Source organism: Hermetia illucens, chromosome 1, assembly GCF_905115235.1.
Source record: "Hermetia illucens chromosome 1, iHerIll2.2.curated.20191125, whole genome shotgun sequence".
NCBI lineage: Eukaryota > Metazoa > Arthropoda > Insecta > Diptera > Stratiomyidae > Hermetia > Hermetia illucens.
Genome location: NC_051849.1, coordinates 196061637 through 196079219, shown reverse-complemented (window position 1 = coordinate 196079219; position 17583 = coordinate 196061637).

Here is a 17583-nt window from a genome sequence, read left to right as displayed (position 1 = left end):
TTTCGGCTAACGACGATCAGGTGCATACTTACCGGAAAGGGCGGCCGGTTTGGTTGTGGATCTGTCTTTTGTTAGTCCTTGACTAGTTCGCGATATATCCTGGAACGTTAGTGAACACTGCACTCACCCAAAGTCTGGTGGGAGGCTTACCAGACCAACGATTCAGCTTCCGTGTGGTCAAATCAACTGTTGACCCCATAAAAATGGCCACTGGCTTAGCTAAAAATGCGATGTTCGAAAGGGGTGGTACTAGCAAGTATTGTGCTGTGATTGCCCTTGACGTGCAAAATGCGTTCAACTCGGTCAGTTGGAACCTTATAAGGAGGTCATTTGCGGCGATTGGTGTATCCAACTACTTAATTGCTCTAGTCGATAGCTATTTAACAAATAGAAGGCCGAATAGAAGTAAAGAATACGAGGGTATTCTACAGGGCTCTGTTCTAGGACAGCTATTGTGGAACATCATGTATAATGTCTTTAATGTCCTAGTTGCTAGCGAGGGCGCAATAGTGAGTTGCGCTGCTGACATAGCGGCGATTGTAGTTGCAAAAAATCTGGGGGATGTAGAATTACATTCATCCGAAGCAATCACTGCTATAAAGAAGTGGCTGAAAGATGGAGGTATTGCACTCGTAGAGTATAAAACAGAGGCAGTACTTGCCTCGAAGCGGCGTAAGGGCACTACTGCTCGTATCAGAATGAAGATGCATATCATTACTTCAAAACCAGCAATTAAATAAAGATAATTATCCGCAACACCCATGTCAACGTGCTTACCGGGCAGGACAGTCAACTGAAACTGCTTTGTATTGGCTGACGCGATACCATAGAACCTAAAGAAATAGCATTGTGTACGTTTTTAGACTTTAGACGTTCGAAAACCCATCGCATACAGGGATACGCGCTACACTAATCCGTACGGGGTGGGAAACACCCTGGCCTTCTGAATATATAGAATGCTAGAAAGTAGGCAAGTCCCGAAAGGTGCAAATTCTATTTATGAAGTCTATTCAAGGTTGTCGACAGGATGGGGTATTACCAACTGTAGGGGCAAATACAAATATACCCTATCTGACAGAATTCGAACTCGACTACGAATCACTAGTACCTGGTGCAGATACGCGAGGCTGCGAATCAATCCAGTCAACGCCAATATAAGAAAATCCACTATGAAGCGTAGGCTTGATCACCTAAGAGCCATAAATTTACATGGTATGGAGATGAAACGAGTAACATAGGTCAAATGTCTGGGAATGACACTAGACCAAAAACTATTCTAGAAGCAACATGCTGAAAACATATGCTGGAAAGATGCAATGGCTCTCTTGATTTGCAAGCCCATGGCAGGGTAAAAATGGGGATACACCTCGAAAATTCCGCACTATGTACACCTTATGATAGTAATGCCAGTGACTAAGTATACAGCGGTAATCTGGGCAGACAAAACTCAACCCAGACTGGCTTGCATGAGTATCAGAGAGGCAATGGGGCAACAGCATTCCTAGAGATCCTTCTGGGTTTAATTCCTCTTCATCTGCATAAACAGATGTAGGCAAAGAAGGCGGTCTCCAGTATGTCGGGCAGTACCAGCGAGGAGTGGACTGCCTAAATTGAAGGAAGATTGATATTCTTTCTAGGCGGAATCCGAACTACTGATACCAAGGGATAGCATGATAACTAGGCCCCGATTCGATAAGAAATTTATAACACGTTATGTATGTCTTCTGCAAATCAAATTTATTTAATTTAACGACCACCTCCAACAAATGGGCGGCTAGGAAATATCCAAAATGATATTCAAGAAACGGTTTAAAACCCGATGGAAAGCCGGGAGAGTCATGGGAGAAAGCAGACGACGCCCACGACATGTTGCTATGCTCTTGGAGCCAACGAATTTCGGGAAGTCACGGAGAGGAAGGTTTGTCGAGGACTCAGTGTTTCCATCTCTACATCGCTTTACTCCACCTAAAGAAGGCATTTGACCACGTGGATCACAAATTGCCATACCTGGTATGTACAGTACAGCAACTCGGAAATTAACGAAAGAGTTGAATGACTCTTTGATTTTATTATTATTACAATAACATCAGTGTGTAACTGGGGCAATATACCAACCGTCCATTTCGCTAGCTCGAAGAACTGTGACGGTGGGGAGCAGGTCATTGATATCACCCTACTATTCTTATGGTGGAGAACTGGAGAGTTTCTGACCAGAGATCAGTTGAATACTTTTCAGGCTAGATCTCGGCGCAGAGGTCTCCAAATGCTTCAGGGACCCCAGAAGGATTGACTGAAGAAAGTTTGGTCAAGTAATTAAGAACAAACCCTCAGGTGTGCAAATTGCCAAAATTGACACGACAGATGAACTAGAGTTAAAAGTCTGGGCTCTGGAAAAGGCATTCGATACCGCCTTTAAAGCCTCGTGCCCAGATAAATACAGTAAGAAGACATTGCCACCGTGGTGGTGAATGAATCTACAGGCATAAATATTGGCAGCCATACAAGGAATGGGTAAAACTGTACATACACGGCCATTAGAAAATTCGGTATCCCGACGAAATTATGATAGTAAGACTGACTAGGCTGACCCTGACTAATGTGCGAGGTCAGATAAAAGCAGTAGGACCACTTTCGAGACCATTCAACATCAACAACGTTCTACGACAAGGGGATGCCATATCATGTGTCCTCTTCAACCTGGAGAGGCACCATCCTCTTCCAGTCCACCCAACTACTGGCCTACGCTGGCGATATTGGCATTATGGGAGGAACAACCCGAGATGTGCAGTCTACTTTCATCCAGATCGAGCAGACGCCGCGAGATCTAGCGAAAAATGAGAACAAGACGAATTACATGGTGGCAACGTGACAGCGCCAAAAATGAAAGAACGAACAACAGACAGGATACCGGTTGTTGCGCCGTTGATGATGATGATGCAAATACTGCCTGAAGAAGTACAAGTCGGCCATGGCTGGACTATTGCAGAACATTGAAAGCACCAGCCAATCCGCGAGGCTCGTTAAGATTTTGTGTAAGGATAATAAGAGCCCATCCTTTCTTAAAAAGTCGGAAAATTCCTGGATGGAATCTTCTGGTGAAACATTGAAGCTGCTGGTTCAGATGCACAGATGCACAACGAGGAGGACTGTGAGCCAGAACCAGCTTCTCTGCATTAAAATCTCCGCTCTCAGATGGCATAATGCCAGTCATCGACAGAAACAGCAGGAAAGGGTAGTGCCGTGGCTTGTTCAAATTTTCTGGAGCTTTTGACTAAGCAGCCTTACCGCTTTCGACCCTAGACCCACTTAGGACTCATTCTGAAGAGAATGCCTTTCTCTAGGCCTCAACATACCTACCTCAAAGACAAATCGACAGAAACCGCTGTCCACGAGGTAATTGGCACGATTGATCGGTCACTGCAGTACAAGCAGTATACCGTAACTGCCTTCTTAGATATGGAAGGACAACGTTAGTAACAACGCCATCAAAGAAGTATAGGATTGGAGGGGTATCTTACGTATTAGATTATATCCATGCTAAAAATCAGCATAATCCAGTCGGATCTGGGAGGCAACCACTTGGCTAGAAGTGTGAGCAGAGGCATGCCCCAGGGTGGCGCCATCTCTCCGGAGTTCTGGTTAGTAGTGATGGACGAAATTTTATGAGGATTGGACAGAAGCCAGAAGAAGGTAGTAGCGTACAATGACTTGGTGGTTGTATCAGGGATGTTTTCGTCCATTACGGGAGACATGTTGGAAGGAGCGTTGGGGAAAATGTGCCTGTGGGCCGCAACATGTAGACTCGCATAAACCTACCTAACATGGCTGAATGAACAAGGATTGGTTCTTTCCTGCAATGTAAAGTATGTGGGTGTAATACTGGCTCCAAAACTATATTGGAGATTGAACACAGAACTGAGGATTAAGAAGGGCTGCATTGCCTTCTATGCCTGCAAGAGAACCGTCGCGAATGGGGTCTCCGGCCGAGGATGGTTCTCTGGATGTTCACTGCTGTGGTGCATCCAATTCTAACCTACGACTCAGTTGTATGGTGGACAGCTTTGAGCAAATGGTACGATAGAACGAAGCTTAATAGGATTCAAAGAACTGCGTGTGCAGGTGCTACTGGGGCTCTGAAATCTTGCCCGGCAAATACTCTCAATGGACTCCTGCATCTTCTTCCGCTAGACCTCCACATTGAATACGTTGCAGCGTGCAGTGCCGTCAGACTACGTGAGTCCGGATGTTCTGCAGCGAAGTCCTATGGCCACAGCAACATTCTAGACGAAGTACCTCGGGAAATCTGTGCATTCCCTACGGACTATGCCACATGCAGGCTGAACTTCACGAGAAACTTTGCTGAGGACTTTCCAACCAGGGCAAAGACCGGCGGCGTGTTGCAAGGTTATAACTAAGTATTTTTTATCGGCGGATCAAAGATGGCCTGTGGAGTCGGCGCGGGGGTTTTCTCGAATACACACAGTGAATCCTAGTAGTATGGTCTCCTAGGTTTCGCCAGTGTATTCCAGGTGGAAGTACTGGCGATATTGGAAGTCTGCCGATGGCTGGAGCATGATCTGAGACCGAAGCGTAACATAGCCATTCTGACCGACAGCGAATCGGTCATTAAGGCCTTGTACTCAGCGACGACATCCTCCAGGCTGGTGAGGCAGTGCAGAAATGCGCTGAATAGTCTGGGCGCCACACTCAAGGTCACCGTCCTGTGGGTTCTGGACAAAGGAACAGAGAGAGGAATGTGCGGGCTCACGGATTGTTCAGGCCAAGTTCTTGGTAGTCCTTCGGGGGGTTCCGTCGGTGTCTCACTGGCGACCGTCAAGAGCGGAATCTACTCACACTACTTCGCAGCCGCCGGTCTTAGATGACGAATGCTTACCACCTGTGCCAAGTCAAGAAAGATTTTGCCCACTTATAACATAGCCCGATCACGAGAGCTCCTGTGCCAGACGTGTGTAAATGCATACAAGATTACGGCAGTCTGCACGAGGTACTAGCCGATAGGAGACCATGCCGTTAGGCTTGGCATACCCTACAATTCGCATTGCCGAAGCTACGGAGAAGGAGAGGACCCTCAAACACTTCCTTTGCGATTGCCCAGCTCTACCTAGAGTCAGGCTACGGACGCTGGGTAAATCATTCTTTGGGGACCTCGGTGAGATTTGGAGCTGCAGGTTGGGAGAGCTGCTCGCTTTCGTGAATGCTACGGGCTGGCTTTGAAGATCTGAGCCAGCTGGACTCTGCCTCTATGCTCTCATAACAGCAGGAATTACCGCGGTTAGCAAATGGGGCCACAGAAGATTAAAACTAAATGATCTGAATTACTACTTTCACCAACTACTAACTGGCGATTAAATTAATGTAAATAATTAGGCGATATTTTTTATTTCGCTAGCATTTATTCTGGTACGATATTCAGATATTTTGGGGGGGGATTCGAACCCGGGCCGAAGATAAAGAGAGACGAGCGCTTAACCAACTCAACCATCACGCTGCGAGTAGTTAATATTTATTTTCACCAATTAACTCTTGATTTTGTTGTACGCAGATAACGAATGCAAAAACTGGCGGAATTTCGTACAAGATAATTTTTAAATTGCAACACATTTTGAATTATTCGTACAAAAACATACAACTGCCTGCATTTTTCTCTGCTCCTCTAGCATCTCATATCAGACCATTTAACCGCGAATTTCCTAATCGCCCACTTTCTCAATCAACATGTGTAATTCGGAAAACCAAAAACCATTATGTGATTAAAATAAATAAAATACTGTAACGTGTGAATATTTTTATTTTAGACTGGGAAATGAAACTTTCCCGAATAAATGCCGCAGATTACTGATGACGAAAATGCCCTCCTTCAATGTTACAGCAAGAAGTACATAGCGTAGTATTTCGTTTTGTTATCATCACCAAGTCTGCATGTTATCCTCCATCTCACAAGTTCACTTTGAATCATATGTTCTCATTCACGTGGTGAAATCCATTTGTTCCAAAAAGATATTCCCATGACTAACAAAAGTCGATAAATCATATCAGACGCCAATTACATGCACTTGACCTCCACGCATCCCTCTCGTGATAAATTGAAATGTAATATCACAATGATATTCGTGTAATACAGAGAATTACGTACAATCGAATTTGGGGGAAGATTGTACGAGGGTGAATTTTATGGATATTATGAATTATCTGATCTGCGTTTGTTGTCTTCACTCAAGTGAAGAAAGTGAATGTTACCGAACATTGTTTGCTGCGTTTAGAGAGGAATATTTTGAGGGGTGAATCGTAATTTGTTAGCATTGTATGTAATATAATTGAAAAAGTTTATGAAAATTTCGCAAGTTTTTGAAAAAAACATTTCCTCTACGGAAAATAATCGATTGTGGTTTCACCATTTCCCGGAGAGCAACGAGACCGCGAATAGGCGCCAGTTTTAACTACTATCTTTCGACTAGTCCACAGCCCATCATGGCTGCGAATTACATATATTCAATTACCTAAGCTGATCCAACCAGGATCATTTCCTTCTAGTGGAAGCTGGAGTCCAGGGTTCTCATTCATTCGATGATTTGCCGCAACTCAATTGATGTGCTTCCATTACTAACAGCTTTGAAGACTTCTGGCCTACATAGATATAACATTTATTTCAGATATTAACGCGAACTTCTTAGAAGTTAGGAAAAGGAGAGAAATAGAATCCGGTAACTGATGGGGCCTCTCTTGACGGGAAATGGATGCCGCAATAATTGCAGTCAACAGAGGTCCTGGAGATGAAGCATCAACGACCGACCTTCATAATCATACTTGGCCCCAGTCGCAAAAAAAGTCGGAATGGCTGGTTCGACGATGAATGTAAGCTAACAACGGAACGGAAGAATGCCGCATACTGAATAATACTGCATTGTCAAAGAACGTGGGCATGCCCAGAGACTTATCACGAACTCCGTCGAGCGGAGAAGCGACTTCACAGACAGAAAAAGGAAGCTTAGGAGAACCAACAGTTCTGTGAACACGAGAAGTACAGGGAATAACCGTACCAGGTGCGCCAGTTTGAGTAACAAGCCAGCAGGGTCTAGCTTTACACCTCGATGCTCCTCATCTGGTAGAGACAAAGAGGGAAATCTGATTTCCGACAGAGTGGGCCTATTAGAGCAATGGGTTGAGAAGTTTGATGAGCTACCGAACAACCAGAACATCGGCAAGTTGGAGGTCCCGTCAATTCAAGATGACGGACAAATACTGCCGATGGAATTACAGCCGAATTGGTTAAATATGGAGGCGACCAATTACACCAAGTGGTTCATCAACTTGTGCTCAAGGTATGGGGCAGCGAATCAATGCCTGACGATTGGCAAAGGGTCATAATCTGTCTCGTACATAAAAAGGGAGATATCACACAGTACAGCAATTATAGAGGTGTCACGTTGCTGAATACCTTATAGACGGTATACCGCGCTATCTTGCTAGGCCGGATAGCCTCATACGCCCAGAACATCACTGGCCCATATCAAAGAGGTTTCACTCCAGGCAAATCAGTAACAGATCAGATTTTCTCTGTGCGGCAAGCGATTGAAAAACTGTTGGAATATGGACATCAGTTGCACCATCTTTTCTTCGACTTTAAAGCCGGCTATGATAGTATAGCCAGGGTAAAACTGTACACAGCCATGAGAGAATTCTGTATCTTAACGAAATTGATAACACTGACTAGGCTGACCCTGACCAATGTGCGAGGCCTGATAAAAGTAGCAGGATCACTCTCAACACCATTCGACATCAACAACGGTCTACGACAAAGGGATACCTTCTCATGCGTCCTCTTTAACCTACCCCTGAAGAAAGTGATCCGTGATGCTGAGGTAAATGCGAAAGGTACGATCCTCTTTAAGTCCACCCAACTACTGGCCTATGCTGACGACATCGACATCATGGGAAGAACCACCCGAGACCTACAAACTGCCCTCATCCAGATCGTGCAGGCGGTAATTGACGTGAGATCTTGGACTGCACATCAATGAAGGCAAGACAAACTATATGGTGGCAACGTTAGCACCGAAAACCAACCAACCAACAATGTCAAACCGCACTGGTCAAACGGGAAGAATAAAGATAGGAGAATACAACTTTTAGACCGCTGATAATTTCTCCTATCTATTGTCAAAATCACAACCAATAACAGCTACGATGATGAAATCCGCGCACGGCTGCTGGCTGCCAACAGAGCCTATTTCAGCTTACAAAAACTGTTCCACTCGAAAGGTCTCACCATAGGGTCAAAGCTCTTACTGTACAAGACTATGATCTTGCCAGTCCTCATGTATTCCTCGCAGACTTGGGTTCTTAGCAAAAAAAATTGCAAATTCTGGGCCGCCTTCGAGAGAAAAATCCTCCGAAGAAATTTTGGCCCCCTACATGAGGATGAACGATTCCGTACCCTACATAACGACGATATCTATGAGCGATACCATGATCGTTAGGCTCTGGATAAATTCCGGCACAATAGGTTACGGTGGGCGGGTCACTTAATCCATATAGATGAGGATGATAAAACCCGGAAATTCTATAAGGGCAATATCTATGGTAGAAAAAGAAGACGAGGCGGACCCTGCCTAAGATGGAGCGTTGGCGTAGGCCAGGACGCCAGACAGCTTTCAGTAATATTGAATTGATGACCTCGGCGCAAAACTGGGATGTCTGGAGCTTCTTATTAAGGCAGGCATAGACCGAATACCGGTTGTTGCGCCGTTGATGATGATGATGATACATAAAAAGGGAGATATCAGGTAGTGCAGCAATTATAGAAGTATTACGTTGCGGAGTACCATCTATAAGCCATTCTCCGCTATCTTTCTAGGTCGGATTCACGTATTTCCGTGGGGGATAGCTTGTTATGTGAAACATGGCGATCAGTCAGTACTTGCCGGTCCCAATACATCCTCTAAGCAGGACTATCAAGTACCGCTTCCGGCTCATATCGGTAAACTGGACATGTTCTCATGATCAGCCCATGCTTGTATGCATGGTTTCGATGGATACATATAGTGTTATGCCTGGTGATGTATTGCACCAGTGCCATAACACTGCAGTCAGAAATGAGATGGTCCAACGTCTCTAGCGCCGAACCACATATTCTGCACTGGTCGTTCTCCACCCGTTCTTTCATGATAAGCTTGTTATAAGCTCGGGTGGCGACCACGTCGTTCTGAATGGTACACATGAACCCCTCCGTCTCAGTAAAGAGCTCCCCAGTACACAGCCATCTGTTCGACAATTGCAAATCGACAAATGGCTGCCAAAGACAATTCACGTGTTTACCGTGCATTGACTTCGACTTCCATTCACCGATTCGCTCTTGGTCCAACTTCACCCCACTTAGAGGATCGAAAGGTCAATCCTTCAAGTTAAGTGGAATCAGTCCACAGTCTACCTTACAGACAGCCGCATGTAAGGGACTCGCCTGTTCTTTGCTGTAAAAATAAGCGCGTAGCGAGTCGACTTGGCGGTGATGTTGCGCCAGCACGTCAACCACGCCCTTACCCCCGATGTCACGAGGCAGGTTCATCCGCTCCACTGCAGACTTTGGATGATGCATTCGGAATTTGGACATGGTTGTCCGTATGCGCCACTGGACGTTTTCCAGATCGGTCTTCGTCCACGGCAATATTCCGAATGCATAAGCCAGTGAAGGGATAACGAATACATTCAACGCGCTTATTTTATTCTTCCCCGAGAGATGCGATTTCAGCAACAGCTTTATTCGTCGCAGGAAATTGGACAGCAGAGCATCCTTCAGATCACCAACTCGAACAGAATTCCTAGTTACTTGTAGAAGTTGCCTCGGTCATAGCTTCGATGCTATTTCCGGCATGCGGCTTGTGATGATCTTTGCGGATGGCTTGGATTCGACACTTGTCTAATCCAAAACTATCCGAATATCACGGTTGAACATGTCCACTATTCGCAATAGACTTGTAAGATGGTCGTCAATACCAGCATGCAGCTTGATGACATCTAAGTACGGCAAATATGTCAGTTCGCAATTAGCACGTAAGCCATACTTCATTGCAAAACCATGCCCTCTGGCATCATTTAGTTGCCATGAAAGGGGGTTTAGTGCCATGCAAAATCAAAGGGGACTCAAAGAATCCGCCTGGAAGGTGCCCCTTCATATGAATGGGCTCTGAGGTATTAGCACCCTCAGATGAAGGCGCTGATAAGGTGGTGTGCCAGCTTTTCATGACTATCGCCAAAAACTATATTAGTTTCAGATCAATGAGATACAGAGGCAGGACATCGATTAGCCAGGTATGCGGAACGCTATCGAAAACCTTGGCATAATCGCTATAGCAACTTAAAAGGGTTCTTTGGCCTTTAGTTCCTCGTCCTACAACTACCGAGTGGATAATGAGTTGCTGTTTGCAACCCGTTGACCCAACTCGGCAACCCTTATGCTCCTCGGACAGAATGTTGTTGGTCTCGAGGCGCGCAACGACCCTTAAACTAATAATGGATGTGATGAATTTGTGGAGGGTTAGTAAGCAAGTAATCGGTCTTGCGTCTGCGGGGTCCTGCACCGTGTCCTTTTCAGGGATAAGATAAATTCCTCCGGCCGACTCATGACCTCATTTATACTGCGTGCCAACCGACTGTGTATGCTGGTAAATTTCTTATACCAGAAATTCTGCACCCGATCTAGACCTGGGCGCGTAACCACCGTAGTTCACCCCAATACCCTTTCGCTTCCGTCACCGAAAACTGTACTATCTGGACGCTATGTTGGGATTCGTTGAGAGATCGTTCCTCGCGTATGTTGCATTCTCGACACGTCTGGAAAGTTTCTACTTTAGTGTATCCAGAATTTCAACTACGGGTGTCTCACTGGGGATGGCATAGTTCCGGTAACCCCTCCGCACTTTATTCTTCATCCGTCTGCTGGCATTGCCAGACCTGATCTGAATCAGTCTAGCAATGTCGAGTCGAGTCGAGTCCTGCCGACGTTCCAGACGAATTTCCATGGTGGATCTCTTTGGTCACTCAAACCAATAACACGAAAATGAATCTTCTGACTGTGCAATCTGACAGCCGCAACTGCACCACAATACACAAATGATTGTAGTTACTGCAGCGATATATCAGTACACAGCTGAGATGCAATCTTACCATTGATTTGAGATAGAATTCTCGGAGCTGCTGGAGATGCATAGAGCCTGGAAATACCTGGTCTATGCAAAGGATCCATTTCCGAGAATTCGATACATGGTGTTTGGAATTCATCCCGAACCTCAGCGGAAATCTCAGAGATCCATTTCTTCAGACCATTTCATCCGCTGCCTAGGCGAACCTGTTGAAGTGGTCGCCACAGATTGTGGTGAAACTGCTGCAGCAGGCAGAACAGCGTCTGCCCCATGGCTAGCGGTTTCGACGCCGTGCTGTTCATTACGCGAGCTCGACCCAGTCATCAAGTCAGACGACTCCCACCGGTTATCCGTACCGGACCTCAAATTTCTCTTTCTTCTCATTAGATAGATTTGCGTTTTATACCTAACTGCCAGGTGTGGGGATAGCTTCTTCAGTGAGTAATCTACAGGACTGCATGGTTCTTGCACTTTCCTCACCTACCCCCTGAGATGTTGCGGTGGAGTACAGTCATTCAGGTTGAAGCTATCCATCCCTCCTCCTTTCACAACCGGGCTAGGGACCGACTGCCGCGGAGTTTTATTATATTATTTTCGCTTGCAAATATTGCTGCGCATATTCGCAGCTTCACGTGCCATACACAAATGCTTTTTCATCATCGGCATCGATCAGCTAGTTGTAAATACACTTAATTGCACGCTGTGATAGAAACATACATAGAATCGCAATGCAAATTAAAATTGTAGATACTGCAAGGCACCTGGGTTTTCGAGATTCGCTCGTGACTACTATACTTTTTTTGAGTTCCACATTTGGACGATATTTTCATGCTCTATTGTACAATACCAAATAAGTCCCCGGAGAGGTTCTAAGATGTACAATTTTCGGCATTATCCGTCACTTGATTTTTTACAATGTGCCTTCGTTTTGTCTTGCTTGTACTTTATTCATTTTTGTCGTATATCTTTTACATGTAGTACATGCACGTATATCCAAATGTCATGTTAGATTTTCATCCTTGTCTGTTAATAATTTCCACTATTTAGGGACAAATTGCTTTACTGGAGTGATTGGACAGCGAAATAAGATTCCCACTACTGCGTCGACGTTTTCTAGTTAGCTCACGTCACATAACCTCCAGTCTGACTTTTAGTTTGAAATATCTGATTGTCAGCCTTAAAAAGGAAGATTTTCTGCCCGTCGTGATAGGATGAACTGGAGTCAGTGAAAGGTGTCACTCTTCTCCAATTAAATTTAAAAATAGAAGCTTATATTCACCAACATTACTGAGATCTCCCCCCCCCCCCCCCCGCCGCTATGAAAGAGGCGAAGGATATGAACATTATTCAGTGGTTCTTTGGTTCTATGAGCATAACTCAGTGGTTCCTTGGCCATGCTGAGCCCACAGGAAATATTTTATTGTAGTTATCCTCATATGATTGCAGTCATTAAAATTAGTAGGTTTTCCCACAAACTATAACTTTTCTTCTTTAATTTCCTCTATGACACGTGTCCAATTAGCAATTTACCTTCTAAAAACTTTAGATTACCGCGACTTACCTGACGAAATAAAGAAAACAATCGCCACCGGCAGCGACAGAGAATTACTTCAAGTACTCCATCATACATTAAATCAGCATTTTCTATTGCACAAGCGGCTAATGGTCAGCGGTAATCACTCCAACTTTGATAAATTGCCTCCGATATCTGAACGGAGCCCGAACTAATGAACGGTCAGAGGACGAGCTCAGTGGTGCAAGGGTGTGCACGAGGAGAGCTAGGAGTTCATGTAATAAATCTGCGGTGTATGACAAGAAAAAGTTGGCCCTTATCTGCCTTCCGTTCGTGACAATTTCCAACATGGACACGGAGTAGTCCTTCCAGCCTCGTTCCTCTTTGAAATCAAAAAGGATACAGAGGTTCTGTCACAGTAACAGCGAGGATATATGTGAAACTTCAGCGGACTTTTTGGAATCAATATCATTTTTACATGACAGAACACATACTTCTAATTTCGCCTTACATCAAACCAGATGATAGGTTCAATTTCTAAGAAATTCTAAACAGGATGTTGAGTCCTTCTGTTTTGCTGAAATACATTATAAGATACATCGCCAACGTTAAGATAAAAAGAAGTGAACCCAATCAAATTCCTCTACTACGCTCAGCAAAAAGGTTCAGAAACACCCTTTCAACTGATATTTCGCCTACTCCTCATAATCAACCAAAGAATAGCAACTGTGGGATCCTTGAGAACGAACTTACGATGACTTTTCCGTTATCACGCAACCGGACTCGCCACAGATATAAGAAGCTAAGTAGTTGTGAAATTTTCATTATTCATAAATATGGAAATGTCGTGATATCACCGGCGTAAATCTCCAATTGAGCTCAACGTGCATATTAAGACGAGAAAATACTCCTTTCCACCGCACGATTTGTCGACTCTTTGTCCTTTTTTGTGGCTTCCGACGATTTTTCGTGCCTAATGACTGAAATGAGTTTTATGTTCTTTAGCAGCAACAGCAGCAGTTCAGTTCACGATTTTACCACGTCACGGAGGCAGTATTGCAGGAAGTTGCTACCTTGGACGAGAGACTAAAAGGACAATGGTGATTTGCATATGCATTAGAGATATCTGTCCGCTGGACATCAGGAAGTTGTCCATAAGTGACCAACCGACAAAATGTCTAGACGGAAATGCGTGCTGCTATTGCGGCCGTATTTTGGACAATGCAGAATTATTTATATTATCAGATATAAATTGAAGGTGACACCACTTTGGGACAGGACGAAAAGAGACAGCCTGCAAGCGTATTGGGAAATAGATGTCATAACTTGAATAAGTTCCAAATTTTATCCTCATATATAAAAACTTGGCATGGAAAAGGGAGAGAGGGTATGTATCCTTGATATTCGTTGTTGCTTTTTCCTACTTTGAAAAACAGAACTCACACTTCTATCCTGAAATCAATTTACGTCAGTAGGTCGCTAGTCGTTAGGATTACTGCGGATCTAAAGTGCTCTTAAAGTGCCTGACAAATTTCAATAAATCCAGGCAAAAGAGATACGCTCCTAAGTGGTATGACTGGAGCTTGAAGAATACTGACAAATACGTTACCAGATTTCAGAGGGGAAGTAATTATCGTGAGGCAACTTGGATTCATTGAATAAAGGAAAATTGGTCCTATCTCTGAAGAAAATGAGTTATGCCTGTAAAACAAAACAATGAAAAAACAAAACAAATTTCGATCCTTACAATCCAGGAACGGTATGTCCGGGATATCCGCGGCTAAGGATGAATCTGCAATTCCTAGCTCATCAATCCAAGTGACAAGCAAAGAAGGCTCAGCCGGCAACAATGACATTTTCATTCAAGCTATCGAGCGAGGGCCCTCCATTCTTCAACTAGAGTGGAAACTCCAATGGTATAAGCTGGTCATTCTAGACCTAAGCGAAGTAAGATGGTGGGGCTCCATAGAGTACTTCTCTCCCTCTTGCCACACTAATGGCAACGTACTTTTGTACTCTGGAACTGGGAACCGGTTTCTGACAGACTTCTTACTTCCGGTCCCGGTTAAGAAGCATCAGAATTGTACAATGCTATGCACCAATGTAGACTTCCGATATAGTGGGGAAGGGTGGTTTCTGTGAGCAATTACACACAGTTCAGGGGAGGCTTCCTAAAGGTGATATTGTGATCGTGATGGGTAATCTGAATGCGAAGGTGGTAGCTGGAAACACCTTGCTCGAACATGTGATGGGCAAACAGGGTTTTGACGACGGTAAATATATGGGTGGGAAGTTTGTCGATTTCTGCAACTTCCACCGCCTCGTCATTGGTGCCACATTGTTCGAACGTAGAGCCTCCTGTAAAGATGTTGGCTTGGGTTTTAACTAACCGGCTCCGTACGAGCAATCAGATCGACCACTTCGTAATTAGTAATAGATTAAGGTAAATAGAATTGGACTGAAGATAAACACCAACCAACTGAACCGAGATTTTCTGTTTAACGAATGAAGTGGATTTGCTCGACGCATTGCCAGTGGTAAATTCGCTTTCGAGAATTCTCTAAAATCTGGAAATGAAATCGATCTTGGTATTCAGATAACTGAAACTGTCTGTCAAAAAGAAGAGGTGTGCCAGACCCTGCCTCAGGCGGGCAGGACAGCTTTTAGGATTGTGTTGGTAGATCTCGTTGCAGAATCGGGATGTCTGTCGTTTCCTGTTAAGGTAGGCTCAGACCAGATACCGATTGTTGCGCCGTTGATAATGATTATAAAGGTTCACATTCCGCTTTATGAAAGACTTAATTGAAAGTAATTCTAGTGTAAGGTGCCAAAGCATGAGAGTGGAGGGGTCATGGAAAACCTTCTTGAAATGGTGGCTGAAAAAAGATAGACTAGAAAACGTGGATGATGAGACTGCTCTGTGCTAGTGTTCTTTTGGTGTTTCTATATAGGAGTAGAACATTTAAAGTGAACCCAATGTTACTCAAAAGCTCTAAGCTGTCGTTAATACCCGTCTGCGTGGTATCATCCGAGTATGCTGGCCTGACATTATCTCAAACGAAGATCTTGGTCGCGCACAGGCTTGGCACTCGTACGCGATGTGATAGGAAGACGGAATTGTCAGTGGATATATCATATATTAAGGGAGGGCGGCAATTGCGTTGCGAGCTGCGTCATGCAGTGGAATCCACTCTTCCAAGATGGCCGACGACTGGCCAAGGGCACTTGACGCAGAACAGTATAGGAAAAGTGCAAGCGTTTGTGGAAGTCATAGGGGAAGCCTTTTGAGACCGGTGACAATTTCTCCTATCTAGGGTCGAAAATCACAACCGATAACAGCTACGATGACGAAATGCGCGCACGGTTGTTGTCAGCCAACAGAGCCTATTTCAGCTTACAAAGACTGTTCCGCTCGAAACGTCTTACTATAGGGTCAAAGCTCTTACTGTACAAGACTATGATCTTGCCAGTCCTCATGTATTCCTCGGAAACTTGGGTTCTTAGCAAGAAAAATTGCGAACTCATGGCCGCGTTCGAGAGAAGAATCCTTCGAAGAATTTTTGGCCCCTTACATGAGGATGGACGATTCCGTAGCCTACACAATGACGAAATCTATGAGCGATACCATGACCGCCCCGTTGTGGATAAAATCCGGCTCAATAGGTTACGGTGGGCGGGTCACTTAATCCGTATTGATGAGGATGATCCCACCCGGAAAGTCTATAAGGGCAATATCTATGGTAGAAAAAGAAGACGAGGCAGACCCTGCCTAAGATGGAGCGATGGCGTGGGTCAGGACGCCAGACAGCTTTTAGGGTATTGGTGGACCTCGGCGTAAAACCAGGATGTCTGGAGTTCCTTATTAAGGCAGGCCTAGACTGGATACCGGTTGTTGCGCCGTTGATGACGATGCTGATGATAGGGGAAGCCGAAGCGCATTTCAGGTAATCTCGAGCGGTGGCGTGTAGGTGTGGTTGACGTACTATATTCCACCAAGTGGTGCATGACAACCATAAATATATATGTATTGTGACGCAGGCTGCGAGGATCTTGGTAATCCCGGAGGACATTGGCTACCTAGGGTTTAGTTTGGCGGGGACATGTGTGTTGAAGTTAACTATAATTCTGATGACTGAGGGAAATACCTGATTCGTTGAGGGGGTAGTATTCTGCATCAAATCGATTTGGGAACGAATAAGCTCCGTTAAGGAATATATACAGAATTTAAGGTAGTTGTATGTCCAGGTTTCAATGGAATTGGCGACGGCGTTTAGTTTTCTCCTTTATTAGCTTGAGGATCTAGGGTGGATAGGCAATTATTCCTCCTTTTTCTGTCAGTCAGTGATTGAATGGGTTCCAGTTTGTTGATACGTAGAGTTCGGGAAGAGTTTCGGGGAGGTGTTGACATTAAGTGTTACACCTTCGTAGTCGTTCGGGCAATGAACTTTTGGATGACTTTGTGGGGCGGCTATAAGTGGACATGAGTTAGAAGATGGTTATTCACGAAAGAAAGGTCAATACATGAGTGAGTAGGCACTCGTCTTCTTGAGGAAATCGGGTGGCTAAAATAAGTTTCGTTAAAATGCTTTTGGATGTTTTAGAGTCAGCGCGGATTATAAGGGGCGGGCATATTTCATGATTTACTGCTTGATTGTATGTATGGTTAATAGCGTCGCTGCGGTATAGGTAGTTGCTGAAACTCTGCCAGCGACTCAAGGTAAGCTAAAATGGATGGGAGTTGATCGTCGGATGATTGTCCGTTGCCAGAATGTGCTAAAATGGCAAGCAGAGCAACGCTTCATAGAGCGGTGGTGTGTTGAAGGTGACTTGAACTGCTCCAGGAGGAGCGTTTCGTTCCATAGTTTGTCGAGCTGCGCTGATTTTCTTGCAAATTATGTGCACTGATCACAGACG